At 47.0% G+C, this 19,818-nt stretch overlaps 1 protein-coding gene across 1 annotated transcript in view; it reads left to right on the forward strand.

Moving 5' to 3' along the window:
• Positions 1 to 286: 286 nt before the first annotated feature.
• USP33 (ubiquitin specific peptidase 33) overlaps positions 287 to 19,818 on the forward strand; it is a 116,342-nt gene continuing 96,810 nt past the window's right edge. The window contains exon 1 of the mRNA XM_040360660.1: positions 287 to 459. The gene's annotated coding sequence lies outside the window, so the exon portion shown is untranslated. The remainder of the gene's footprint in view (positions 460 to 19,818) is intronic.

Consider the following 19,818-nt stretch of genomic DNA (forward strand, 5'->3'; position numbering starts at 1 on the left):
ATGAAAGGTTTAGCACTGGGAAACACGTTTTGATAGATAAAAAGTGCATTTTATATACAACTATATAGATCAGACTAAAATGAGGGACCAATGAGGAGGAAATAGGGACAGAGGGACATTGCTCCAAATCAGGGACAGCCCCTCGATCTCAGGGACAGTTGGGAGCTGTGGTGCAGTGACACCAGTCATTGGTCTGCACACCGGAGTGGAGTGTCCGCTGGGAGCCCCACTGCTGCCTCTGCTAGCCGGGTGCAGTGCCTTCTGTTGGCCGGCAGGTGGCGCTCTGTCCCGGCCCAGCCCATGACACCGGAAGCCGAGGCGCACAGACTGAGCTCTGCACGCAGCTTGTCGGGGGAGCCTGAGAGCCGGGCCCCGGGGCCACACACAGCACACACAGGCCCGGCCCGGGTCACCGACCTCCCCTATCACCGGGGGGAAAAACTGAGGACCGCAGACGAGGTCAGTTCTGTCTCTGTACACCGATATGATCCACCCTTCTCCGTGCACAGTGTGTGTGTCTTCTATGTCACCCACACCTCACATACCCTGCAATCTACACCCCTCCATGTCATTAGTGGTATGTCTGGGCAAGGGGCAGGTGGGTGCTGCAGGACCGTACCATCACCTACAGGAGGGGGGCGGGGGTATGATCTATACACTATATCTGTTACATTGTGTACATTTACATCACATCTTCCCTATTACATTGTATACATTACATTCTATTATCTTGGCATGTTTTCTTCTATATACTTATATCGTATTCTATATACATATATCTATCTATCATTAAATGTGTTTATTGAACATATTATAGAAGTGTGTGTATGTATATGTATATGTATATATATATATATATATATATATATATATATATATATATATATATATATATATATTACATTCTATATATTTTATAGTGTCTTCTATAATATAAATATATATATATATATATATATATATATATATATATATATATATATATATATATATATATATATATATATATATATATATATATATATATGTGTGTGTGATATATATAATCTTCTGTATTAGTGTATATTTTGATAATTATATGTATTACTGTTATGATGTCTTGGCATTGGTCAGGTGGGTATTGTAGAATGGTGCCCTCACTACTATCAGAGCACTATATGGTTTGTATAACATGTGTGCACATGCACTAGTGTGTGTTATGAGGGGGGAGGCGTGATGTGTTGTTACAGCAAATAACAGTGTTGACTTTTTTGTTCAAACCTAAATGGAACTAAACCAATCGATTAGGGATGTCCCGATACCAAGCATTTCCCCCCCTGAGTACTTGTACTCGGGGGGGGAAATGCTCCGATACTTCACCAGATACCTGGACAGTCAGGGTGATCGGTTTGGCAGGGGAGTTGCAAGTCTTCGTGGTGCCTTCCCCCCCCCCCCCCGTGGTGCCTTCTCTCCCCCCCCCCCGTGGTGCCTTCTCTCCCCCCCCCGTGGTGCCTTCTCTCCCCCCCCCCCCGTGGTGCCTTCTCTCCCCCCCCCCCCGTGGTGCCTTCTCTCCCCCCCCCGTGGTGCCTTCTCTCCCCCCCCCCCGTGGTGCCTTCTCTCCCCCCCCGTGGTGCCTTCTCTCCCCCCCCGTGGTGCCTTCTCTCCCCCCCCCCCGGTGCCTTCTCTCCCCCCCCCGTGGTGCCTTCTCTCCCCCCCCCGTGGTGCCTTCTCTCCCCCCCCGTGGTGCCTTCTCTCCCCCCCCCCGTGGTGCCTTCTCTCCCCCCCCGTGGTGCCTTCTCTCCCCCCCCCGTGGTGCCTTCTCTCCCCCCCCCGTGGTGCCTTCTCTCCCCCCCCCGTGGTGCCTTCTCCCCCCCCCCCCCGTGGTGCCTTCTCTCCCCCCCCCCCGTGGTGCCTTCTCTCCCCCCCCCGTGGTGCCTTCTCTCCCCCCCCCCGTGGTGCCTTCTCTCCCCCCCCCCCCGTGGTGCCTTCCCCCCCCCCCCCGGGTGCCTTCCCCCCCCCCCCCCGTGGTGCCTTCTCCCCCCCCCCCCGTGGTGCCTTCTCTCCCCCCCCCCGTGGTGCCTTCTCTCCCCCCCCCGTGGTGCCTTCTCTCCCCCCCCCGTGGTGCCTTCTCTCCCCCCCCCGTGGTGCCTTCTCTCCCCCCCCCGTGGTGCCTTCTCCCCCCCCCCCGTGGTGCCTTTTTCCCCTGCCTTCTCCCCCCGTGGTGCCTTTTTCCCCTGCCTTCTCCCCCCCCCCCCACCCGTGGTGCCTTCTCCCCCCCCCCCCCCCCCGTGGTGCCTTCTCCCCCCCCCCCCAGGGTGCCTTCTCCCCCCCCCCCCCCACCCGTGGTGCCTTCTCCCCCCTCAATTTTTCAGGATGGAGAGCGGAGGTAGGAGCCGCTAAGACCGGCTCCTACCTTTTCCGAATGAACAGAGTCAGTAATCACTGACTCTGTCCATTCACATAACTGAGCATCGTAACCTGTGTTTACGATGCTTCAGTTTATGAATGGAGAGGAGCTTCTCTCCATTGATTTTGGCTGAGGCTGCAGAGAAAGGGACTGGGGAATGTGTGTCTTTAGTCCCTTTCTATGTCTTAAAGGGGAGATGTCAGAGGTCTGTTAAGACCCCTGATATCTCTCCAAGGACCCCCAACAGGGCTGATAAAAAAAAAAAAAAAAATTGCAATAAATAATAAAAACAAAAACAAAAAAAAACACACTGACAATCCACTCCCCCCCCTAAAAAAAATCACTGTAAAAAAAAAAATTGTAAAAAAAGAAAAACTGCCACTGTCAAATGACATTAAAAAAAAGTATCGGTTTCGGCGAGTACTTGAAAAAAAGTATCGGTACTTGTACTCGGTCTCAAAAAAGTGGTATCGGGACAACCCTACAATCGACTTACCAGTTTCCCAAAACGGTCACATTCAAGGCATGCCGTGAATGATAACTGTCGCAGTTGCTTGTGCTCATAACTGTCACAGTTGCTTGTGCTCTCAGCCAAACTGTCAATCCATCAAATGACTGGTTTTATTGCTGATCACATGTGAGGCACCATGGCAACTGCAGATCAAACATAGCCTAAGATGGCACAGCTTCCTTGGCTGTAAAAGACCAGTGATGGGGACGGTTTAGTTCCACTTTAAGTCGCCAGCAGGGGTTAAAAGCGCCCCACAACGGCCGAATAGCGCCGCAAAAACGACGGTAAAGTGGCGCTAAAAAAAGCCGGCGCTGGCAGTGTGAAAGTAGCCTAAAACATGTTTAAGAACTTTTCAGGCGCTTTTGAAGAGCTTTCCATTCATTTCAATGGAGAGGGGCGTTTTTTCACCGCCCTGCCAGCGCACTGCCCCAGTGTGAAAGCATTCATTGATTTAAATGGAAATATTGTTTTGTGAGCCTTGCAGGCGTTCAAACTGAGGCGCTTTTTTTTTTTTAACGTGAAAGCGCCTCAGTGTGAAAGGGGTCTCAAACTAAAAAAAAACTATTTCCATTTAAATCAATGAATGCTTTCACACTGGGGCAGTGCGCTAGCAGGGCGGTGAAAAAACGCCCCTCTCCATTGAAATTAATGGAAAGCTTTTCAAAAGCGCCTGAAAAGTTCTTAAACGCTCAGTGTTTTAGGTTACTTTCACACTGCCAGCCCAGCTATTTTTAACGGCGCTTTACGGTCGTTTTTGCGGCGCTATTTGGCCGCTAGCAGGGCACTTTTAACCCCTGCTAGCAACCGAAAAAGGGTTAAAACCACCCACAAAGTACTGCTGCAGCTGGTCTATATTGAAATGTGGTGCATTGACATTTTTATTTTGTGTTGCACCATGAAGAAATCCAGAGGCGAACATAGAGTAGAATGCAACATGCAGATATTTGTTTGGGTCAGGAGCAACCAACAAATTCTGCAACGACCAATCAGCTTGGGGCAGAAAGCTCACCAAATTGATGGCTGAGGGATCTTTTGGTTTTAATTTTTATTATCAGATAATTTTAGCTACATTAAATGATTGATTGTATGATCATATCGATACGTGTGGGGCCACCTAACCTCATTACGACGGAGATATGTTCCGGCCTGCCTGCGTACTGAATTGGTTATACTGTAGGACAGCGATGACGAACGCGTGGCACGCGTGCCGCTCCCGGCACGGCAAGCCGTTTCGGTGGGCACGCCGTGAGACTGTAGAAATGTCATCTAAAAAATAATGAAATCGTACACCGCACCTACAAACTACATTTCCCACACTTCTCTGTGCTAGCGGTGACGTGTCTGAGTGGGCGTGAGCGCTCGGAGGTCACGTCCTAACCAATCAAAGCGGCTGATACACACTGCCAAAAAACAAATATCAGCGCTGGCCGACGTGCTGGACGTGAATAGGAGCATGAGGAGAAGCCGTGCGGCGGGAAAGAGCTGCAGCAGCAATCGTGAAGCCATCGTTCTTCTTTACCAGACAAGCATCTTTATTAGTAAGAATACATGTTTTTGGGGATGTACAATGGCCAAAAAATGTTTTCTATTTATGAAGACCTCACACCAGGGCTCGACAAATCCCGGGCGCCAGGTCGCCATGGTGACTAGAAATTGGGTCCTGGCGACTTGGCTTGGAAGGGGGGCAAAAAAAATTTTTTTTTTTTTTTTTATTTTGTGAGCTGGGGCCATCTGGTGGTGAGCTGTTGGTATTACAAGTTATTACCACCAGATGTGAGCTGGCGCCATCTGGTGGTGGCCGTTGGTATTACAAATTAAGCATTACAAGTTAAACAGCAATTCTAATGTTGTTTTTCAGTATTTTCACTGCCATCTTCTTCCCTCTAATTAGAACCCCCAAACATTATATATATTTTTTATCCTAACACCCTAGAGAATAAAATGGCGATTGTTGCAATACTTTCTGTCACGCCGTATTTGTGCAGCGGTCTTACAAGCGCACTTTTTTTGTGAAAAAATTACACTTTTTTTAATTAAAAAAATAAGACAACAGTAAAGTTATCCCCATTTTTTTTTTTATATTATGAAAGATAATGTTACGCCGAGTAAATTCATACCCAACATGTCACGCTTCAAAATTGCGTCCGCTCGTGGAATGCCGACAAACTTTTACCCTTTAAAATCTTCATAGGCGACGTTTAAAAAAAATCTACAGGTTGCATGTTTTGAGTTACAGAGGAGGTCTAGGGCTAGAATTATTGCTCTCGCTCTACCAATCGCGGCGATACCTCACATGTGTGGTTTGAACACCGTTTACATATGCGGGCGCGGCTCACGTATGTGTTTGCTTCTGCGCGCAAGCTCGTCGGGACGGGGCGCGTTTTCTGGCTCCTAACTTTTTTACCTGGCTCCTAGATTCCAAGCAAATTTGTCAACCCCTGCCTCACACTAACATTGCTGTTCATGTGCCTCATTAAATATAGGCGTCATTGGGAAACATATTGCCCCCCTCACATGACTAAACATTGCGCCACATCATTGCTGTTATTGGGCCTAATTATTAGGCCCAATAACAGCAATGATGGGGTGCAATGTTTCCCAATGACACCTATAATGAGTCACATGAACACTGAGGGGGGCAATATGTTTCCCAATGACGCCTATATTTAATGAGGCACATGGACAGCAATATTTCCCAATGACACCTATAATTAGGCCCAATAACAGCAATGTTGGGGCGCCTAATCATAGGTGTCATTGGGAAACATTGCACCCCATCATTGCTGTTATTGGGCCTAATTATAGGTGTCATTGGGAAACATTGCACCCCATCATTGCTGTTATTGGGCCTAATTATAGGTGTCATTGGGAAACATTGCACCCCATCATTGCTGTTATTGGTCCTAATTATAGGTGTCATTGGGAAACATTGCACCCCATCATTGCTGTTATTGGGCCTAATTATAGGTGTCATTGGGAAACATTTTACCCCCCCTCATTGGTGTCATTGTGCCTCATTTGGAAACCTTCTGCCTCATTATTCGTGTCATTGGGAAACATTTTACCTCCCTCATTGGTGTCATTGTGCCTCATTTGGAAACCTTGTGCCCCATCATTGATTTTATTTGGCCTCATTATTAGTGTCTTTGGGAAACATTGTGCCTCATTATTGGTGTCATTGCATGTGTCAGGTAGGTCAGTGTATGTTGCACAGTGCATTCTGAGGACAATGCATTCCTGAACCCTGCATTCTGAGCGAATCTGGCAGAATCTTACGTTTTTGGTCTCTTAGGGCTTATTCAGAGAGGGATGATCAGTCCCATCCTCTGTACAGAGCCGCTGGAAGGTTTAATTCTGTGTTGGTACTTTGAAAGAAATAAGTTGGTTTTGCGTCGCGGTTTGGGCACTTGGGCTCAAAAAGGTTCGCCATCACTGCTGTAGGATGTACAGTGATGATACCGATACATAATGTATGTGTCTTCTGTATCACAAATTCATCCCTATGGTACACCATACCCATTACAGGATGTGAGGCTTATGTATGAAAATCATGCTAACAAGGGAATTTCTTGTTGCCCGTTGCAACCCATCCAGCCGCCATTCCTGCAGTGCCGGGGTGCAGATACAATCTGGGTTCTCGGTGGTTGCTGCGGACAATGAGAAATGTTCTGGTGAGGACGGGTATGATGGGTATGATACGTGAGCCTTGTGATCTGCAGATGCGCTTTATTTGATGCGAATTGATTTGTTTTCCTGTTTGATGTGTTGTTGATGCGATTCTGTGCTAAGTATTACAATGTATTGTTTCTGGGTGTCTGCAGAGTGCTTAGAAAAGCTAAACCCAGCGCCTCATTTGGATGCCTAAACAAATATCCTGGAAATGCTAGTTGACTGACTTTCTGCTGTTACTCCGGTTTTAAAGGGAATTTTTTTTTTTTTCCTAAATATCTTCCTTTACCTTAGTGCAGTCCTCCTTCACTTACCTCATCCTTCCATTTTGCTTTTAAATGTCCTTATTTCTTCAAAAAAAATCCTCACTTCCTGTTCTTCTGTCTGTAACTCCACACAGTAATGCAAGGCTTTCTCCCTGGTGTGGAGTGTCATGCTCGCCCCCTCCCTTGGACTACAGGAGAGTCAGGACGCCCACTAACACACAGCTCCTTTCTCTATCTGCAACGTAGAGAGCGTCCTGACTCTCCTGTAGTCCAAGGGAGGGGGCGAGCACGACACTTCACACCAGGGGGAAAGCCTTGCATTACGGTGTGGAGTTACAGACAGAAGAACAGGAAGTGAGGATTTCTCAGAAGAAATAAGGACATTTAAAAGCAAAATGGAAGGATGAGGTAAGTGAAGGAGGACTGCACTAAGGTAGAGGAAGCTATTTAGGGGAAAAAAATTTCCTTTAACACCCCTTTAAAGTGTATCCCGTTTATTTATTTATTTTTTTGGATTAAAAAAGGGAATGGTTAGATGGCCTGGCAGGGATTTGGTGCTTATAATAGATCCGTGGAACTAGAGTCTTGCGTAGATAATGCTTTTGTTCTTTTAATTAACCACTTGCCTACTGTACACTTTTACCACCTTCCTGCCCAGGCCAATTTTCAGCACTGTCACACCTTGAATGACAATTGCGTGGTCAGGCAGCACTGTACCCATATTCAATCTATGCAAAATATTTTACCTAAATAGAGCTTTATTTTGGTGGTATTTAATCACCACTGGGTTTTAAATTTTTTTTGCAAAAAAAAAAAAAAAGAAATTATAAACAAAACGTTTTTTTAGAGTTTGTTATAAAATTTTGCAAACAGGTAATTTTTCTCCTTTATTGATGTGCATTGATGAGGTGGCACTGGTGGGTACTGATAGGCGGCACTGATGGACAGCACTAATAAGTGACACTGATAGATGGCACTGATTTGCAGCACTGGTGGTCACTGATTAGCAGCACTGGTGGTCACTGATTAGCAGCACTGGCGGTCACTGATTAGCAGCACTGGTGGGCAAATGTTGGGACTAATGTCCCTTTAACAGAGGCTGCTTATCGACTTTATTATTTTTCTTCTGTCGGCATGTGTTCAGCTGATCATGTGGTAAAGGGCCGCTGTGATTGGCCCTTTACTCCGATCTGTGACTACAGAGCATGCCGCATTGACATTTTTATGGCTTTTTTAAGCCCTCGCTGTAGCCGTCTTTCTGTTATAGCATGTACAGAAACAGGTTAAAAAAAAAAAGTGCATGGGGGGGAAATAAACATTCAAATTCACCTAGATCGGTCTCCAAACTGTGGCCCGGGGGCCAGATGCAGCCCTTTACTTTTATTTGGCTCTTGGTGCAATATTTCATCCTCCTGATACCAACAATGGGGCATAATTCCCTCGCACTGACCCCAAGGAAGTGGCACAATTCCTCCCAATGTCACCAAAGATGGGGCAATGTTTTTTCCCACTGACATCGGGACCTTTTCTAATCCCAATGGCCATAGTCCCCCCCCCCTCTTAAAAATCCAAAGGACGGTAAGCTGGCCCTTTGTTTAGAAAGCTTGGAGACCCTTGTCCCCTGCTGGCTCTTCATCAAGAACTGAGCGCTCAAAGACCTGATCGCTCAGTTTTCGGGTCTTCTCCGTGCTCTGCCACTCCACATTTACTGGAGTGCTGGGCAGGGGGCGGGAGTAGCTGGTTCAGGCTCTCGGTGATGCGCTGAGGGTGAGCCAGCTGCTGGACAGGCATCTGGGTGGATCCCAACATTATTGTCATGATAAACAAATGGCAACCACCCCAACCTATAACTGACCCTGCAAGACCTGGACCAGTGCCTGTGTTTTCAGCGAAGAGTGAACTTTAGCCCGCTGTCAGCTGAATTTGGGTCAGACGAGTGCAGATTAAGGCACTTCTGTGACTCACAGGAGAAGTATGACCATTTATATTATTGAAACTATACTGATGGTATCCCGGTGGGGATCTGAGCAATCTGTGTGCTGCTTCTCTAAACCGAGCAACAGCAAACAAAAACCTTGGAGTGTGAAATAAATACTCGTGCCTGAAGATCAAAGCACCACACCAAAGTATTTAGAGTCCAAAATGTGGTTTTATTCTCAACATACAGTGCTCAGCATAAATGAGTACATTCCTATTGAAAAGTAGGATTTGAATCAATATCTAAACACAAGAACAATTTCCCAATTTTTGACAAAACTGAGTTTGATGCATTTTTTAGGCACATTTTGCAGTGCATTTTGTGTTTTTTTTTTTTTATGCGTTTTTGCATGTAGTTCTCATGCATTTTGCGTTTTTACATTTAAAAAGAAAAAAAAAATGAACGCACTGTATACAGCTGCTTGCTAAGGCTGGCAATACATTATACAATTTTCTGTACAATTTTCTTTAGATTTACCTTCAACTATGTAGTGAAAGGGCCTGTCTGATTGTATTCAATTGAAAGTGTTGTTTAGTTTTGACCTCCATATTATGTTTTTTGGTAAATCTAAAAGAAAATTGCACAAGAAAATTGAACATGTATGGCACACCGAAAGCGGGGGCCGGGAAGCCGGCCGTCATGTCCTTAACAACCGATGAGACATCAGCTGTCAGCGGGTTTCCCCGCTGAAAGCTAGATGTAAAAAAAAAATTATAAAAAATTAACGGCAAAGAAAATACCGTGGGGTTCCCCCACGAAAATGCCACCCAGCAGGTCAGTAAAGGGACTGGATGAGTTATCGCCCCCCCCCCCCTCTCCTGAACCATACAAGGCTGCATGCCCTCAACATGGGAGTGGGGTCGGGTTCTTTGGGGCAGGGATGGCTCTGCATCCCCCCCCCCCCCTCAAAGCACCTTTCCACAATATGAGGACAAGGGCCTCTTCCTGACAACCCTGGCCGGTGGTTGTTTGGGTCTGCGGGCGGGGGGGGGTTATCGGAATCTGAAAGCCCCCCTTTAAGAAGGGGGCCCCCAGATCCCGCCCTCCCCCCAATGTGAATGGCTATCGGGTACATCATACCCCTACCCATTCACCTGAAAAAGCAGTGAAATGTAAAAAAAAAAAAAAAAAAACATCAAAACAGTTTTTGACAAGTCCTTTTTTAGTAAAATAGCTCTGAGCTGTCCTCTCCCGCCGTCGTCTTCCTCGCCGCTGTTTACCTGCAAAAAAAAGCTGGTCTTGTCGCAAAGCTGTCTTTCTCTGTTGCGGTGATCCCGCTGTCCATCACCTCTTATATAGGCATGGGGCGTGGCCATCCAATGACGTCGCCCAGAGAGCCTGCCTTTTGTGACCTAACAGACATTTTCATGCTCCCAACTTTGTGGGAACAGTTTGGGGACTGCACCTTCCTGTTCCAACATGACTTCGCACCAGTGCACAAAGCAAGGTCTATAATCGGTGCCTGACCTCACAAATGTGCTTCTGGAAGAATGGTCAAACTTTTCTATAGACACACTCCTAAACCTTGTGGACGGCCTTCCCAGAAAAGGTGAAGCTGTTATAGCTGCAAAGGGTGGGCCAACTCAATATTGAACCCTATGGACTAAGACTGGGATGCCATTAAAGTTTGTGTGTGTAAAGGCAATGTCCCAATACTTTTGACCAGGGCCCAACAAATCCCAGGCACCAGGTCACGATTGCAAATCGTCCCTGTATTCCGAGCACTGGTTGGACGGGCCGCAGGCTTCTCGTCTGTGACTGGCCTCGGTGGCTGTCAGTCAGGCAAGGTGGCTTGGCTACCCCCATCCTTTGCTGCCTCTGTTTTTGGCTTGGCAGGTCCGCACAGCAGTGGCTCGGAGCCCCGTCTGTGGGTGACCTCAGTCATCGCAGGCGGCGGTCTTCCTGGGTTGCGTGACGCTGTGTTAGAGGCGCCATTCCCAGGGAAAGGTGTGCCCAGTGTAGCTCGATGTCGGCTCCATTCAGTGCTCCCCTCATCTCACCTGCCCCCCCACTTTTTCCCCCAGGCTCCTCGTTGTTAGGGTGAGGAGAGATGCCTAGTCTGGGCAGCAGTCAGAGCTCCTCTCCATCCTTTTCCATGCTACTGTAGTTCCTGCAGGCTCCCCTGTCCTTCCTGGGAGCCTGGCCTGTAGCTGGTCTCTCCAAAGCTAGAGGAGACGGAGGTTGTGGAATGGAAGGGCCAGGCTGTTCTTTAATTGCTGAATCAGCAGAAGTGTGTCCCTGGGGGAGAAGGATGGAGTTCTAGTATTGATTCATGACACAGTGGTGTCTTCCCACCCCCCATTTTCATACCAACGTCTGGTCTATAAGGGGGGCTTCACTTATATTGGGTGTGTTCCCACAACTCAAAATAACCCCCAAAAATGAAAAAAAAAAATTCCCCCTTATTAACTGCTTTCCGCCCACCCACAGTACGTTTACTGGCATGAACATGTTGGATAACGTACATGTACATCATCCAGCCTGTTCTGGGTTAGGGGCGCACATGTGGGTGGTGTTCCGCGCTGACACTGGCTACAGCGGGGTTTTGTCAGCAGGTCCCGGCCAATAACAAACCACAAACAAATAGCCCCTGCCCCCACCTTTAACTGGCCTTTACAGCAAGGAGCACATGGAAGGGCAAATGCATAAAAAAAGAACATTCAATAGCTCAACTCGCTAACCAGTCTGCTGACCAACCGAATTAACCTGTTCAACAGTCTGCATTAAAGAGGAAGTGATTTTTTTTTCTTTTTTTTTTTTTTTAACACCCTGCAAGGCAAAGGCATAATGAGCTAGTATGCATAGCACACTAGCTCATTATGAAGTACTTACCTGAGATCGAAGCCCCCGCAGCGGTGCTCAGTCACCGTCTCCATCTGTGCCATCTCTCCACGATTCACTTCCGCATATCACGGCTCCGGCGCTGTGACTGGCCGGAGCCGCGATGACGTCACTCCCGTGCATGCCACTAACGGCATAATCGCCGTTAGTAACGGCACGCTCAGTGCGCCTGCGCTCTGTTGTCTACAGCGCATGCGCCGTAGACATCAGTGCCTGTATTTTACAGATATCTCCTAAACCGTGTAGGTTTAGGAGATATTTGTTGCACCTACAGGTAAGCCTTAATCTAGGCTTACCTGTAGGTTAAAGTGGTCTATTATGCCTTGTACACACGATCAGACCTTTGTCCGATCAAACTCGCATCAGAATTCTGATGGAATTCCATCGGAGTAAAAAAGAACATGTTCTCTATCTAAACTCCGATGGAATTCATCGGAATATCCGATGGAAAAACTCTGATGGGCATATACACGATCGAAATTTCCGATGGAAAAAGTCAGACGGACTTTTTCCATCGGAAATTCCAATCGTGTGTACGAGGTATAAGGGTTTACAACCACTTTAAAAACAGGGGTTTAGTTGGCATGCATTTTCAAATGTGTGCTATAGCTGTAGCAAATCGCAGCACAGAGTCCTGTGTTTACAAACACACAGGGCTCTGTACACAGGACAGCGATCTTTGTTAAAGTAAAAAAAGAAAACTGGCGCCTAACTTTTTTAGCGGACTCCTAGATTCAAAGCAAATTTGTCAAGCCCTGCTTTTGACTATATAGTGTAATATGTAGAGTTTATATTTGTGTTATTGTGTAAAGAGTAAGGCCTCTTTCACACCGGGTGGATCAGTAATGATCCGCCCCGTGCACCTCCGCTTGCACAGCGGGGATCGCTCCGTTGATCCCCGCTGAGCCGGCTGATGACAGGGCGGTCCCCGCACACTGTGCAGGGACCTCCCTGTCTTTTCTCCGCTCCCCCCTATGGGGGGATCGGATGAACACGGACCGTATGTCCGTGTTCACCCGATCCGATCCGCCAGCCGAAAGGAAAGGTAGGTTTTTCCTCCGTCACACTTTGGCGGGTCGGATGTCAGCGGGCATGTCACCGCTGATATCCGCCGTTCCATAGAGGAGCACGGAGCGCCCGTACAGGTTCGCAAAAAAAAACTGGCAGACGGACCTGTACGGGCGCTCAGTGTGAACGAGCCCTAAGAGAGCATTAAAACTTGTAGCAGTTTTTTTTTTTTTTTTACAATTTTATGTCTTTTATTAGGGAAATTTTTCTTTACTTCCCATCCTGTAGACCTAAAGTGGAGTTCCACCCAAAAGGGGTAGCTCTGCTTATCTGCTTCCTCTCGCTCCCCCCAGTGCCACCTTTTGAAACCTTTCGGGGGGAGCGGATACCTGTTTTTGGCATGTACCTGTCCCCACTTCAGAGAGATCTCGCTGCGGCAAGATCACTCGGATCACCCTCCTCCTTCCCCCGCCGCCAGACCATTGAAAAAGCGCAAGGCACTTCGCTTCACTGACGGTTCTTTACCACGAATGGCAGTAGTAGCACCCGAGAGCCATTGAAATTACTGCCTGGAGTGCCAACATTACTGGATTTCAGGACAGGTAAGTGTCCTAAGAAGGCAGCAGACAGAGTATGTGTAGCTGCTGATTAGCTTGGTAGATTCAGCCTGCCCATTCAGGCTCCATTCACACCATTGGCGTTTGGAATTCCAGCAAAATGGGGATGCAATTGCAATGCCAACTTGTCTAATCGTAGTGTTATTTTTTTTTTTTTTGCCACGATTGGCGGGCGATAAATCTCGCTGCTATCGCCTAAAAGAAACTCCTGCTCTTTTTTGAGCCGTGATTCCAAACGCCTAGGCGTGTATGGTGCCTAACGTTTCAAATCCCGGCCAGTTGAGCGCGAGCCGTCTATGACCGGCCTCAGACAGTTGTCACATTACCAAGTGTCCCTGTTGAAAGATTTCTCCTCTGTTTGATCTGGTGACATCTCCCAATATTGGATTTGCCTCTCCTTTTCATCATTTGTGATTAATCCAAGTATGAGCGATCACAAACAAACAATTCATCCTCGATTTAAAATACTGTGTTAAATGATGTAACGCATCAGTACATCGAGTACCCATCTATCAGAAAGGATCCATTAAAAAATATAATTTATTTGATCTGTTTTACAGATCTGACTGGCTTTAGGTGCACAATATCTTATCAACCAATCAGCAGGCAGATTATGTTAAAGGGCCACCGCGGATTGGACATGATTTTTGTGTGTGTATTTCAAAATTAAAGCGGATGTCCGCTGAAATTTTTTTTTTTTTAAAAGCTAGCAGCTACAAATACTGCAGCTGCTGACTTTTAATATTAGGACACTTACCTGTCCTGGAGTCCAGCGCCGTCAGCAGCAGAGGACGAGCGATCCGTCTTCACTGTCCGGTTCCCGACGGCCCATGCCCGAGTCACGCTACGCCTGCCGATTGGCTCCCGCTGTGTTCTGGGAGCCGAGTGTTCCCAGAACACAACGGAGGGGGCGCGCGCACGTGGTGACGTTATGCCCGCAGTTTACCCGAGACTGTGTGGCCCGAAGTGGGTGCAAATAACTGTCTTTAGGTATCTGCACCCCCCTCCCCCCTGAAAGGAGTCAAATGTGACATTGGATGGGGGGAGGGTTCCGATCAGCGGGGGTTCCACTTTACGGTGGAGCTCCGCTTTAACTTACAGTGATGCATGGATGGCTGATGTATTGGTAAAGGTGTTTGTACTGTTTTGTTAATAAAGCTTTTTTGTTGTTGTTCCCCCCCCCCCCCCATGGCTCATTAGGCTGTCTTATTTATTGACTGCTCGCTTAGACCATTTGTGCTCGTCGTTGAGGTTATGTTAATGACTTCATCTGTTGTGTTTGCAAATTAATGAGATTTCAGAATACATTTTGTTGCCAAGGAGAGTGCAGGTGTTGTCTATCATTTTGAAGTTTAAGGGAGGATTGTGATTGGTTACTTTGGGCACCGTTGCTGATTCTTCTTTTTTCCCATTGGGTATTTGGTGTGAATTTTTTTATTTGTTAACCACCTCTGGGCCACCCACTGTATATATACAGTGATGAAAATAAGTATTTGAACACCCTGCTATTTTGCAAGTTCTCCCACTTGGAAATCATGGAGGGGTCTGAAATTGTTATCGTAGGTGCATGTTCACTGTGAGAGACATAATAAAAAAAAAAAATCCAGAAATCACAATGTATGATTTTTTTTACTATTTATTTGTATGATACAGCTGCAAATAAGTATTTGAACACCTGAGAAAATCAATGTTAATATTTGGTACAGTAGCCTTTGTTTGCAATTACAGAGGTCAAACGTTTCTTGTAGTTTTTCACCAGGTTTGCACACACTGGAGGAGGGATTTTGGCCCACTCCTCCACACAGATCTTCTCTAGATCAGTCAGGTTTCTGGGCTGTCGCTGAGAAACACGGAGTTTGAGCTCCCTCCAAAGATTCTCTATTGGGTTTAGGTCTGGAGACTGGCTAGGCCACGCCAGAACCTAGACATGCTTCTTACAGAGCCACTCCTTGGTTATCCTGGCTGTGTGCTTCGGGTCATTGTCATGTTGGAAGACCCAGCCTCGACCCATCTTCAAAGCTCTAACTGAGGGAAGGAGGTTGTTGCCCAAAATCTCGCAATACATGGCCCCGGTCATCCTCTCCTTAATACAGTGCAGTCGCCCTGTCCCATGTGCAGAAAAACATCCCCTTGGGATGGTACTCATCATTCTTCTTCCTCCAAACACGGTTAGTGGAATTATGACCAAAAAGTTCTATTTTGGTCTCATCTGACCACATGACTTTCTCCCATGACTCCTCTGGATCATCCAAATGGTCATTGGCAAACTTAAGACGGGCCTTGACATGTGCTGGTTTAAGCAGGGGAACCTTCCGTGCCATGCATGATTTCAAACCACGACGTCTTAGTGTATTACCAACAGTAACCTCTTCTAACCAGCTCTTTTCAGGTCATTGACCAGCTCCTCCCGTGTAGTCCTGGGCTGATTTCTCACCTTTCTTAGGATCATTGAGACCCGACGAGGTGAGATTTTGCATGGAGCCCCAGTCCGAGGGAGATTGACAGTCATGTTTAGCTTCTTCCATTTTCTAATGATTGCTCCAACAGTGGACCTTTTTTCACCAAGCTGCTTGGCAATTTCCCCGTAGCCCTTTCCAGCCTTGTGGAGGTGTACAATTTTGTCTCTAGTGTCTTTGGACAGCTCTTTGGTCTTGGCCATGTTAGTAGTTGGATTCTTACTGATTGTATGGGGTGGACAGGTGTCTTTATGCAGCTAATGACCTCAAACAGGTGCATCTAATTTAGGATAATAAATGGAGTGGAGGTGGACATTTTAAAGGCAGACTAAGGCTTCTTTCACACTATGGATTGTATGTCCGTTTTATAATATCCGTATTACACCTATTAACGGACGTTTATTAACGGATTTAATAATGGATACATACGGATAAATATTTTACCATTCTTCCTTTATTGAAAACGGATAATGTTTATCCGTATATATCCGTATACATCCGTTATATCATTCCTTTCTAACGTCCGTTAATAAAAACCATTTCACCCTTTCTTGAAGTCCAGCTCCAGAAGTCGTATGGATATTCAGGGGAACCCCGCCGTCAATTTAAAACAAAAATGACGTGCGGTTCCCGGTAAATATCCATAACCAGACCCTTCAGGTCTGGTATGGATATTCAGGGGAACCCCGCCGTCAATTTAAAACAAAAATGACGTGCGGTTCCCCCTAAATATCTATTACCAGACCCATTATCCGAGCACGTTGACCTGGCCGGCCGCAGAAAAGAGGGGGGGACAGAGTGCGGCCCCCCCTCTCTCCTGAACCGCACCAGGCCACATGCCCTCAACATGGGGAGGATGTCCCCATGTTGATGGGGACAAGGGTCTCATCCCCACAACCCTTGCCCGGTGGTTGTGGGGGTCTGCGGGCGGGAGGTTTATCAGAATCTGGAAGACCCCTTTAACAAAGGGGACCCCCAGATCCTGACCCCCCCCCCCTGTGTGAAATGGTAATGGGGTACACTGTACCTCTACCATTTCACGAAGGAAGTAAAAAGTATTGTAAAAAAAACACACTGACACAAAAGAATAAAGTCCTTTATTAAAAAAAAAAAAAAACTCCAGCGCTGAAAAATCCACTCGTTCCCGGCTTCCTGCGTTGTCCTGATCCAGCGACGGGTGCGGGTGATCTCCCGCGATGAGAAGATCCAGCGTCGGGTGATCTCCGCTCCGGCGATGTGAAGATCCATCCATCCGGCGCAGCAGCATCCCGGACCTCCTCTCACCGCTGGGCACAGCCCAGCGAATGAGCGGAGGCAGCTGTGACATTTCTTATATAGAGGAGGCAGAGTCACCCGTCACGTGACCCCGCCCCCTCTGACGTACCCTCTGCTACGTCACTGGGGAAGACCAAGAAGAGGAAAGACCTTTCCTCTTCTCGGGCTTACCCAGTGACGTAGCAGAGGTACGTCAGAGGGGGCGGGGTCACGTGACGGGTGACTCTGCCTCCTCTATATAAGAAATGTCACAGCTGCAGCCGCTCATTCGCTGGGCTGTGCCCAGCGGTGAGAGGAGGTCCGGGATGCTGCTGCGCCGGATGGATGGATCTTCACATCGCCGGAGCGGAGATCACCCGACGCTGGATCTTCTCATCGCGGGAGATCACCCGCACCCGTCGCTGGATCAGGACAACGCAGGAAGCCGGGAACGAGTGGATTTTTCAGCGCTGGAGTTTTTTTTTTTTTTTAATAAAGGACTTTATTCTTTTGTGTCAGTGTGTTTTTTTTACAATACTTTTTACTTCCTTCGTGAAATGGTAGAGGTACAGTGTACCCCATTACCATTTCACACAGGGGGGGGGGTCAGGATCTGGGGGTCCCCTTTGTTAAAGGGGTCTTCCAGATTCTGATAAACCTCCCGCCCGCAGACCCCCACAACCACCGGGCAAGGGTTGTGGGGATGAGACCCTTGTCCCCATCAACATGGGGACATCCTCCCCATGTTGAGGGCATGTGGCCTGGTGCGGTTCAGGAGAGAGGGGGGGCCGCACTCTGTCCCCCCCTCTTTTCTGCTGCCGGCCAGGTCAACGTGCTCGGATAATGGGTCTGGTAATGGATATTTAGGGGGAACCGCACGTCATTTTTGTTTTAAATTGACGGCGGGGTTCCCCTGAATATCCATACCAGACCTGAAGGGTCTGGTTATGGATATTTACCGGGAACCGCACGTCATTTTTGTTTTAAATTGACGGCGGGGTTCCCCTGAATATCCATACCAGACCTGAAGGGTCTGGTTATGGATATTTACCGGGAACCGCACGTCACTTTTGTTTTAAATTGACGGCGGGGTTCCCCTGAATATCCATGCTCAGTAAAATTAACGTCTGTTAACATAACGGACATTTACGGAGACATTTACTAACGTCCGTGTGCCATAGACTTCAATGTTAAAATATAAAGGACGTTAATATATCCGTTACTTGCAACGGACAAAAAATTGACAAAAAATAGTGCAAGACCCGTCACATATTCCGTTATAACTAACGTCCGTATGTTATAACGGACTATTACGGATCTTTACGGAACATAAAAAAATCCCATAGACTTTAATGATATTTTATAAAGGACGTATAACTTCCGTTTTTTAACATTATCTGACGGATTTTAAAACGGATTATTAAAACGGATTTATTTTGTAGTGTGAAAAGGGCCTTACAGGTCTTTGAGGGTCAGAATTCTAGCTGATAGACAGGTGTTCAAATACTTATTTGCAGCTGTATCATACAAATAAATAGTTAAAAAATCATAAATTGTGATTTCTGGAAATTTTTTTTTTTGATTATGTCTCTCACAGTGGACATGCACCTACGATGACAATTTCAGACCCCTCCATGATTTCCAAGTGGGAGAACTTGCAAAATAGCAGGGTGTTCAAATACTTATTTTCCTCACTGTACATCATAAGGCTCCATGCACACAGAAGCTAAAAAAAGCTATAAAAAAACGCCAGTTGCTTTGCAGGGAGCCTTTCAACGTTTTTTAGCGTTTTTGCAATAGTATTTATTAGCGTTTTTCAGTGTAGCGGTTTTATTTTTTCAATTGTTAAGAAAACGCTAAAAAACGCTGGCGCCAGTGTTTTTCGGCGTTTTTCGGTTTTTAGCATTTTTTTTTTCCCGCCGAAAAACCGCACTTTGAATGCAAATTTTAGGCGTTCAGAAAAAAGCCAATAAACTCCAAAGCTCATTAACAGTAAAAAACAGGCACATAGGCTAACATAGAGTTCAGTTTATGGGCTTTTTAAAATAAACGCCAATAAACTGCAGTTTATCAGCTTCTGTGTGCATTGAGCCTTACTTTAACATTTTATACCGTTGTTATAGCAGCAGCTAGCTGCCATAACCCTGGTATTTTTTAATACAGTGGCTGATTTGGCGTCCAATAAAAGTGGTCCTGGCTGCGGATTTACCACGGCACGGGATCACTTTTGTTTCCCAGTCATTTCCTCGCTTACCGGAGCCGTCAGTAAAGGGGCAAATGATCTGATCCCCTGGAGTGATGGGCAGGAAGTCGAGTGAGGGCAAGATGGCCCCCACTCAACTCTATGGCCTTGGAGAACAGGAGCGATGTCTGACGTCACTTCTGCCGGACGGCCTAAAGGTTTTTTTTTGGAAATGTAAAATTTTTTATTTTTTTTTGCTTGTAAGTGTAAAGCTGGGTTTACACCAGGGGTGGCCAACCAGTGGCCCGGGGGGCCACATGTGGCCCGCGGAGCCCTCTGATGTGGCCCGCGACCTCCTGCTCTGGAATGGAGGGTTGGCAAGCCCAGATCGCAGGTTGCCGACCCGCCATACCACAGCATCAGTGTTGTGAATGAAGCTGGTGGACGGTGGTAGAGGAAGAACGCAGCTGCAGAGCAGAGCCCCATAAGCCGATGCGTCCTCTACAGCACCGGCTTTTGCCACAAGTGGAGTCTATGGCAAAGTTCAGCTAACCCATAGGATAGACACAGGTGCACTATGCTGCACCTGCGGTGTGGGTAAACCATAGCACATCAGTGTGAAAGCAGTCTTGGGCCCTTTTCACACGATC

Source organism: Rana temporaria, chromosome 7 (assembly GCF_905171775.1).
Source record: "Rana temporaria chromosome 7, aRanTem1.1, whole genome shotgun sequence".
Lineage (NCBI taxonomy): Eukaryota > Metazoa > Chordata > Amphibia > Anura > Ranidae > Rana > Rana temporaria.